The sequence below is a fragment of the Zingiber officinale genome, chromosome 10B (genome assembly GCF_018446385.1).
Source record: "Zingiber officinale cultivar Zhangliang chromosome 10B, Zo_v1.1, whole genome shotgun sequence".
Taxonomy (NCBI): domain Eukaryota; kingdom Viridiplantae; phylum Streptophyta; class Magnoliopsida; order Zingiberales; family Zingiberaceae; genus Zingiber; species Zingiber officinale.
Window position 1 is genome coordinate 30,316,287 of NC_056005.1, and position 10,748 is coordinate 30,327,034.

The following is a 10,748-nucleotide window of genomic DNA, read 5'->3' on the forward strand; positions in this document are numbered from 1 at the left end:
AAAGAATAAGAAAAAATATCTAGAGTAACTCATATACTAATCAACTAATGTTAATCAGAAATATTTTCCAGCAATGGAGCCAAAAATTATTTCAAACCATAAGTGCACGGTTACGCCGTCAGTAATATAAAAGATATCGAACCCACATGGACTGTTGATTAAGAACTAATTAACTTTACATAACAAATTATCTAGACAATCGAAGGTTAGTTCACAAACGCTAGAAGAGAGATTGAAGAGAGGGAGAAAGAAAGAGAGAGTAGAGAGGGAGAGAAAGAACATAAGTGAGTGAAGGTGAATAGATTCTAGGATTTTAGTTTCGTTATGATGCTAGTTATTATCCCTATGGATTGTTCATCTACTTAACTCCATGCTTACACTTATATAGGGATTCTAACTAAATCTTAGCACAACCTCTCATAGGTTGCACCAGAGAGTCTACCCAAGTTCTACCGCCATTAAGTAAAGTAGTTCTAGAAAGTCTATTAACAAAATACTCCTATCACTAGGGTTCCTCGGTCATACAATCCTAGAGTTAATCGATTTACTTTCTAAAAGTAAATTAATGCAATTAAGTAGAAGAGGTAACCTAGAAAATCTAGTTAAAGGATTATCCTCTGTCACAGGGCCTTCGATCATACGTTCCTAGATTACACAAGTCACTTTCTAACATTAATTTGGGAGAACCCTCCAAACTCTAATTAGTTTCTCTTGTAGGGAATGGATCCCCATTTCAAGGGAACGCTATAGAAAGTAAAGGATACCTTCTGTCAAAAGGTCCCATGGTCTTACAATCCAAGGCTCTTCCTCTACATTGTGATTAAAACCCTACATATACATGAATTACCCTCACACACATTTCATCAAACACAGACAAGACACAATACACATAAACATGATAATAAACACTTCATTGCATAAGAGGATGTCCAAATACATAGTTCATACATCACATCACATCACAACTACTTCCTACATCCTTGATCTAGAGAATCTACTCCATCACAAGGAATTACAACCAAAAGACAATGAAAATAGCAAACTACAACTCAATACATATAAATAGATAGATGAGAATGCTTATCCTTGAAGAGTGGGATCTTTGGAGATGCTCCCTTGCTCCAGAGGTGGACGGATCGACGAAGTAGGGAGATCTAGGGTTCTCCCAAGGGGGAGAACCCTTCTCCAAGCAATGGGGGAGAGCTCCCAGCCAAAGATTATGAAAAAGGAGAGAAACCCCCCTTAAATAGAGCTAGGCACGACCCTTGCTTGGGTTGTGACACGGCCATGTGAATCCACATGATCATGTGCTACTTGGCTTTTGGTTCGGTGGCACGACCGTGTGAATCCACACGATCATGTCTTGACCCTTGCATGACCCTTACATGGTCGTGTGGATTCCACACGGCCATGACTTGACCCTTGCATGGCCCTACATGGCTATGTCTCATGGAAATGCCTTTTAGGCCATCAATATGTGATTTTCTCTAGTTTATGTCTTCAGTAAAGTTATAGATCTTGAAGTTATCTACATTTTGATATAAAGAATAGTCTGTAACTTTAATCGAGTAAAAAGCTATGGCCATTTTAGACATCCACATGGCCTTCACACGGCTGTGTGGATTCCACACGGACAGAATATGGGAAAACTTGATTTTCACATTGCCGTGTGAGTTTTGTATGACCCAGACACTTTAGAGGCTCTAGACTCCATTTAATCTCTATTTTTACTCTAAATTGTGTCTTGTTAATTAAAAATAAGCAAAGAGTAGATCTCCGAACAAAAGGAGTGGAAATTTGATATTATAAAGAAATAGGGTGCAATAAACATAGATTATACTCATGAAATATAAGTAGATGTACGTCAAAATATGCATAAAAGTGTATATAATATATGTACATCAGAACTCATCAAGAGAAATAAGATTGTAACTCCACATAGAAGGAGAATGGAGTTGGGGACTAATTGCTCAAGAGGGAAGCGAAAATATTGGTTCACTTTGGTGAAAAAGGTTAGAAGGGAAAAAATGAAGTCCTACTAGGACTTGTTCCTTATAGAAGATTACATAACCAGTGGGGGATGATCCTGGCCAGTGGGCATAGTCATGTGCAAGGAGTTGGATGCCATGATTTACCTCTCTCATGATGGTCTGGGGTCGGGTGCGGCGGGGGCGCTGGGAGGAGTCAGGGACTTCATAAGTATATTGAATGTTGTCCAGGTCTACCCCATTAAAATATGAAGTAATTAGAGTATACCATATGCTAGGAACATTCATAATGTGATTCAAGAGGTAAGATCAAAGGAGAATAGAAAGGGGGGGGGAGGGGTTACAATAACTTATAAAAGCAAAGAGTTAGTTGTCGTCGTAGACAAAAGGTATGGAAACAGGGAAGATGCTAGGGCTTTTTAAAGAGAAACCACGCATGCCTCTTTAAAAGGGACCGTTGGATTGAGAAGGTGAAAAGGCGGGTTGATTTTTATAGCTATCTGATTAGGAGAGAGAGGCATGATTCTGTAGGACCAGGTAGGCTGGCTAGAGGGGATGAATAGCCTAAAATAAGAGTTAGAAATTTCTCTTGCTTTTGCTTTGCAAGGATAATCGAATTACTTTAAATAGTTAAAATAAACAACATAAAAGATAAGAGACACCATAATTTACTTAGTTACAACCAGAGTACATTGTCAATACTCGAAGCGCCTACAAAACCCTTGGAGGTGCCTTCACTCTGGGCTAGCAACTCCCAAGTCTTTTCTTCACGTGAGTGATACTCCAGTTGTTCGGAGTTGAGCTAACCAAATCCAACTCCGACCTTCTCCTCAAGTAAGCTTCCTCTCCGAGTTCTTGTCCCTCAGACATCACGTACGTCTTTCTCATCTATCGGTGTACTCTTCTACAACATCTCGTCCTTCAGATGCACCGAGACCGTTGACTCACTTCCTATATCATCCTTCTCATCCACTACATCTTCTGCTCGACTTCCTGTGTTCTTAAGCTCCTACACACTTAGAGACAAGGCATCAAAATCACAGGACCTAATTTAACCTGATTGACCATATCAAAACTAACTCAGATAGTTACAATCTCCCCTATTTTGATATGCATCAACCTATATTAAGTTAGGGTAAACAAACAATGAAATAAAACATGAAAATTAAGTACATGAATTACGTATAGAGAAAACAAATTGTAATTAAGTACAGAAAATAAAATATCTCACTTAACTTCTATATCTTTTTCTCTTTTGATCACATCAAAGAATAAGGAAAAAAATATGAAACTGATAGAAAAATTTTGAAAAATTTTCTTAACATTTAAAATTAGAGTTTTCAAGAATATTACTTTTTTTAATCAAAATTAAACTAAAAAAATTATTATTTTTAAATTTAGAAAAATCCTAATAATTTTTGTTAGAGTTAAACATAATTAATTTAAGTATGATTAAAAATTTTATACTTGGAATCTTTTTATTTTAATTGTAGAAATATTTTAAATAGATAGAGTTATTTTTAAAAATAAAATGTTCTAAAAATATAAATTATTATCTAAAAATTTTGTTGATTTGTCTCACCATCCAAAATACAATGTTAACTTCCTAAAAAGTCAGAATTTTTCAAAATTAATCTCTTAAAAAATTTAAATTTTAAATTACATATTTTGACTAAAAATTCACTGAAAATCATATAATTATCAAATAATTCTGAGAACTTTTATTCTAATAGAAAACATATTTAATGATCATAGAAAAAAAATTATGTTTTTGAAAAATCAATTTTCTAAATATTTTTAATTGTCAAAACTTATTTTTTGAAAGAAGAATTTTATAAATAAATATAATGAATAGAAAATTTTGAAAAAAAAATTATATGAGTAGATAATGTTTTCATTTTGCACATAAAAAAATTCAATCCAAATTATGAAGAGTAAATGTATGAAATAATTAATTTTGTAAGCAACATTAAAAATTAAAGAAGATTAAATCTAAAACATGCATGAAAATTAACTTTAATCATATTAAGCATGATTTAGGAACCAAATATAAGTTTTTACGTACTAAATTAATAAGATAATTTTTTTAGAATATATTTTTGAGTCATTTTTCTAAATTAGCCCTTGTAAATTTTAAAATACTAATTAACCCTCTAAAATTTTCAAAATTATTTTGTGGGGGCATATGAGCTTGAACATGAAAAATATTTCTCTAATTTTAACTTTTCTATTGTTTAATTAATTTTGCATTTTCATTTTTAATTATATCAAAATCTTCTAATGGACATGATTTAGCTAAAATAGTTTTTAAATCTATATTTTATTTTTTTAATTTAATATTCTTAGTTTTACACTTACATAATGATTTAGACATTAATTTTATACCTTCATAAAGTTGGTTAGGAGGAAGAAGGCATACCTTACTTATCATGTCAATCTCGATGTTTGGCTCTCCCCCTTCATCAATGTTCATCTCAGATGAGCTTTCTTTATCTTTATCTTTTTTGTAACTTGTCATTTGTGCAAGTCTATCGTATGCTTCGATCTATGATTCAGATGATGATTATTCTGTTGGTCCAGGGAGCACCATAATTGAACCTATGTTTTGATATTTTCAAAAGGTTCAAGTTAAAGTCTTATTATTATTTGATGAACTGAATAAGTGTGCAGGATGTTTACTCAACCAGGAAAGACCTAGTCGCAGCTAGGCAAGGAATTCTTAGCAGATCATGGAAGCCAATTAGGAAAGTCCAGGTGAGTCGAGGAGGACCTGATATCGAGGGAAAACCTTGGTAAGATGATATGATGGCCAGCTAAAGTCCAAACAGGTCTGAAGGACCCGATGTTTGACAGGTGTGTTAAGATGATCAACTAGAGTAGAGTGACAGGGAGGTTGTGCCCCTAAAAGGGGCAAACCCTAGGTTACTGGTCCAAATGGAGCAACTGGTAAACCTGACCACGGTTCAGAACCGACGGTTCGACGGTTCAGAACCGCCGGTTCGACGGGTCCAGACAGGTCGACCCTTAACCTTAACCGCTCAAGACGGTTACGGTTCACGGTTCGGAACCACCAGTTCACAGTTCGTCACGGTTCGCCACGGTTCGCCACGGTTCAAGATTATTATGTTAAAAAAATTAAACATTACAAATTACAAATTAGAAATTAAAATTTATTGGAAAAAGGGCTTGCACTTATTTAAGTTGCCTACGTATCCCTTTAGGGGAATCAAAGCCCATGTAGTTCTTTTACATTTTTATCCTTTTACATTTTCACTCACTTCCATTTCCTGTTCTTGTTGTATTTGTTCCTTCGGTATCAAAATCTTCAACTTCGTCATTTGAAAGTTGCATTCCTTGGATTCTTTTCTTCGCTTTGGTCCAATCGTCTAGTAATGCTTGGGCTTCCAATGAGTCGGGAGATAAAATTGATCGTTGTTCATCTAATATGTTGCCATCGACACTGAACGTCTGCTCCACGGCAACAGTTGACACTGGACAAGCTAATATTTCTTTGGCGATCACGGAGAGAATAGGAAAGCTTTGAGCCTTCTATGACCACCACTTTAAGATATAGAAATTTTCGCTATCTGCTTTATTAAAATCAAAAGAAATCGTAAAATAATTCTCAAGTTCCTGAGTGGAACTTGAGGATCCTCGTGGACATTTTGTACATTCTCTTAATAAGATTTGTGCTTTTGTAAGTTTTAAATTACTACTAGTGTAACGACCACCCTTCTTACTACTACTCTCTAAGGGCGACCGTTACCTAACTCCTACTCTACTTACTAGTGTCACTTATGCTATTATTAGCGACACTTAGATTTATCACGGTTCAGAGAAATTCCTACCGAAAAATTTCGGCAGAGTCTCCCCTGTACCGGTGACCAAATCTATAATACACAAGATATATACACAGCCACATGCGGCTGGATCACAATTTATTCACAACCACGCAGTAATAAATCATATCAAAATCAAAAACTAATCTAGCAACATGAACTAAACTCAAGCTCCCAGAATGAAGCATAATAAGCTACAATGCACATCAAACTCAATCATAAACTCATAATTTCATAACAGAAATAAGGAAAATAAACTAGACATAAACTCTAATTAAATAAGTCTTGCTAGTCCCCTCTGGACCTCTCCATAGTTCAGTCACCACACACATCCATCATCACCACCACCCTGTCGCCTCCCTTCATATCTTAGCTTTTCCTTTATCTGCAGTAGGAGAAAGAAAACAAGATCTATAAGCGAAAACGCTTAGTAAGTACTAATCTATCTCACAAAACTCGAAATGCATAAATGAAATGCATAAGTGCTGAAACTGAAATAATAAAGCTATCTGCATGTGCTCATGGTATACAGAAAATGAACAGAATACAAATCATACTCAGTATCAAGCAGGATAACAAGAAACTAACAATGTAAACTTAGAATCAAAGAAAACTAGCCATTCTTATTTATTCTAAGCTTGGAACTTATTTCATTTCTTGTATCCTGGTGTTAGAAATTAATCTTTTAATTTCTATCTTTTACTTTCTTCTTCTTTCTTTCTTCCTTCTTACTTAACTTTTCTTTTCTTGGGTTTTCTTTTCTTGGGTTTTCTTTTCTTGGGCCCAGGCTTAGTACCATCTCATGCGCGTTCCCTAATAGGTTGGGGTTGCGAGCCACCAATCCTAAAAGAGCAGACCTCGGTCTACCAGGGCCAAGACCTCGGAAATGGTCACCTGGATTTGTTTAACGACAAGCTCTTGGATGTCGGGTACTAGCCTCTTGCTTTACTTACTTGTTATCTTTCTTATTCTGATATTAAAAATGCCCTTGCATTTAATTAAGCTTTAGTGTTCTTTTAATCCTAAACTACTTCCAGAAAAATGGTTTCAGGAATTCTAAAACATGGTAGTAGCATGGGAGTAAACTAATTCCAATCATACTGTAAATATAGGCAAAGAATGCTACTTTAGTGATTCCAATCATGCTGTAAATATAGGCAAAGAATGCTACTTTAGTGATTCCAATCATGCTGTAAATAAAGCAAAAAGGAAGCTAATTCTAGACGTTTTAGCATGCTGTAATAAAAGTAAAAGAATGCAACTTTACGCTTCTTATCATGTTGTAAAAACTCTAAATCCATTTGCTGGAATTTATGGCAGCAATTAGGCCTACACGAATACTACATTTAAGGCTGTAGGTATGCTAAAGAGACAACTATAAGCTGAAATTAAGGCTGTCCAGTTTAACCAGGAGTTCGAAATAGAGTTTCTATGTAAGAAATGCTCAAAATCTACTTGGTATAAGGACCTCAATTCTGTAATAGCATAAACTTGAACTAATAGCATACACAAATATCATAAACGAGGAGCTAATAGCACAAACAGAGAATGCTATATTCTTCAACAGAACACCTCTAAGCATGGAAAACTCTCGGCAGTTTTGAGCACAAGGAAACATCAAATCCGAAATCCTTAAACGAATGAACAAGGAATTTGTTCCCAGAACACTTCTATGCATAGGAAACTCACGGCAGTATTAAATGGCAGCAATCTTCACAGCAAGGTAAAACCACAACCAACTACTCTTAACCATTGAATCCAACTACAATAGAAGCAAAGGGAAGAACAAAAGAGATTCGGAGTTATCCTACATGCTCAATTAAACAAAACCAGTTCTTGGTCTCTCTTTGAAACCCACGGCAAAACACCCAAAGCCAAAAATCTTTATAACATGGTTCGGATTCAAGAAACTCGGGAAACAAGGAAACAAACCGAAAGATCGGAGCAACTCCTACCGCAGGTGAGTAGTACTTACCTAGGGTTCCTTGCACTTACAACCGGAAAGAAGGAAAGGAAGCTTCTAGGGTTCGGGTAGCTACTTTTCCCGGTGATCCCTTCGTGCTCCCAAGTTCTCCTCTGTCGAGACAACCACCCGCGGATGAAAACCAGCCGGAAGGAAGCTTCGCCGGCGCCGGAAATTGAAACCCAGCCTTTTCTTCGTCGTCGCCCGAGCAGGAGCAAATCGCCGCGCCGCGCGTGAGAGGAGAGGAGATTCGGGAGAAAAAGAAAAATAACCTAATCCCTCCTAACTTAACCTTTTATAACTAGGTCTAACTTTAAACTTTGGGTTCTCATTATAACTCAACTATATTCGCTTCGTATTTGGTTAACAAAACGAGCATAGCTCAGTTGGTTGGCTGTGTCCGATTAGGTCGGGTTCGGCCGGAGGTCTTGGGTTCGAGTCTCACCTTCAACGATTTTTGTCACAACTTCTTTTCTTTTTGTAACCCTACCAAACGACCTCCAAAAATTACGTAAAAATACTCTAAAAATTCCTAAAAATCTCTAGAATATTTTAAAAGTATTTCCATATATTTTTTGGACTTTTAGAACTTAAAATAGGAAAAATTGGGTCGTTACAATCATCTCACTTGGTTATCAGGATTCATAAACTCTAATACTTAAGCCTGGAGGTTTAGAGTTCGAATCCTGGGGGAGGCAAAAATCCACTAACCAAGGGTGGAAAGTCCTAGTGAGTAACGGCACGGCCAAGGGTCGTCGGTCGACGACATAGAGGTCGCCAAATGGGCCGACGACATAAGGGCCGCCAGTTGGGTCGCCACAAGGGCCGCCCAAGAGGTCAAAGGGCCGGGTCGTTACAACTAGTAGTTTGTTGTATTTCAGAAATATTAATTTATGTTCTATATTTTGCATAATATTGATTATAAATATCATATAAATAAATTATAACATTATATATAATATTAACTGGATCAGAGGAAGAAGAATCTTTAATTGAAATTAAAGCGTCATAATATAAAGTTAACATTTCTTGTAAAACTTCTAATTTAAATCTAGGATCTAAAGCGAATGCAATTAAATAAATTTCAGGAATTAAATAAAAATATTTTTCCATTTAGTTTTCATAGCTAAGATGCAAGGAGATAAAGATTCATTATTAATATGTTCATTTAAAACTAATATATTAGAAAAATTTTCTAAAACTAATTGAGCAGTGGGGTAATAAACACCGGAAAGTTGTTCGGTTGCATCATTAAATACTTTTAAAATTTCACAAATACTACTACAAATATTCCATTGTTGTGAAAATAAATATATATTAGTATTAGTATTTTGTGTAAAAAAATGAACATAATAAATCTTTATATTGAAATGAATCTTGTAATAATTGGTATGTTGAATTCCAACGTGTTGGTACATCATGTGGAAATTTTTTAGGTCTCATTCCATTAATTTTACAAAATCTACCCCATTGTTTCATTATAGATGGATGAGACCATAAATAAGAAATTACAATTCTAATTGGTTTAATATAACTTTCTAAAATTTTTAAACCATCTTGAACATATAAATTTAAAACATGGCATACACAACGAATATGAAAAAATAAACCACCAATAATAGGTTGACAAATAAATTTTAGATCATCTATACAAGCGGTATTGGAACTAGCATTATCTAATGATATTGAAAATATTTTATGAGTTAAGCCATATTCTTCTAAAATTAAACATAATAATTGTGCGATATTATGAGCATTATGCGATTCATCAAAAACTCTATAAGCTAACAATCTTTTTTGGAGGTTCCAAGAGTTATCGATCCAATGGCAAGTCACACCCATATACGAATGTGTTTGTCAATGATCACTCCAAATATCGGAACATAAAGAAACTTTATTATCTAATTTACTAAATTCATCAATTAAATTCTTTTTTCCTTATTTTACTAATTTTTTAATTATACGAGTAAGTGTAGTCCTAGGAACACGTTTAGCACATGGATTATGAGATTCTTTACAAAAATCTTCAAATGTACATTTAGATCCAAAGCTAAAAGAAAGATGTTCTACGGAAACAAATTTAGCTAATGATTCTCTTAATTTATTATCCGAATATAAAAATAAACCGGAATCGGTACTACCGCTAGTTTAAAAAAATCTTGATAATTGTGTTTGAGAACGGTCGAGTCCATATTCCGGCGGTTGCTTCATTTCTACATGTCGTTTCAACGACCCATAGCCACTGCCAGCTTAGAATTTGTAGGAAGCATTGCAGTGCTTACATTTTGCACGCATTTCTCCCGACGGAAGAGTGGCCTTCTCAAAATGTTTAGTGAAAATAGAAGACTTTAGAGGAGGAAGTTCCCGAACCTTAGAAGTAATTACATCGGTACTTCCTTGTGTTTCGGGTATCGGATTCAGAAGATGGTTGATCTCATCATCAGTGGATTGAATGTTAGGGTCCTCCTCCTGTGGATTCATTATTTGCTTTCCCTTCCGAGCTCGAGATGATGCACCTCTGCGGCCTTCTTCCATTGTAATTGAAAATTGGAAACAAAAGAGTGTAGAGAATATGAAATTGAGATTAAGAGTAAGAGTAGAGAAGATGTGTGTGAAAATGATGACATGCGCTCTCTATTTATAGAGTTTTGATAGTAACGGACACTAAATCATAACTATTGATCAAAAAATGGTCAAATGATCCTAACAGTTGAAAAAAACATCCAAAAAAATCCCCCCAACGGTTATGAACCGCCGGTTAACCAGCAGTTTCAATGGCTATGAACCGCCGATTAATCGGCAGTTCAATACGTTGCAAAAAAAAAATTACTGTTGAACTGGCGGGCTGAACCGCCGATTAACCGGTGGTTCACTGGTTTTACAGTAACTGAACCGGAATCGGCCCGACAACTTGCTGGGACGGTTCTGGTTCGACCCGGCGAACGGGGTCAACGAGCA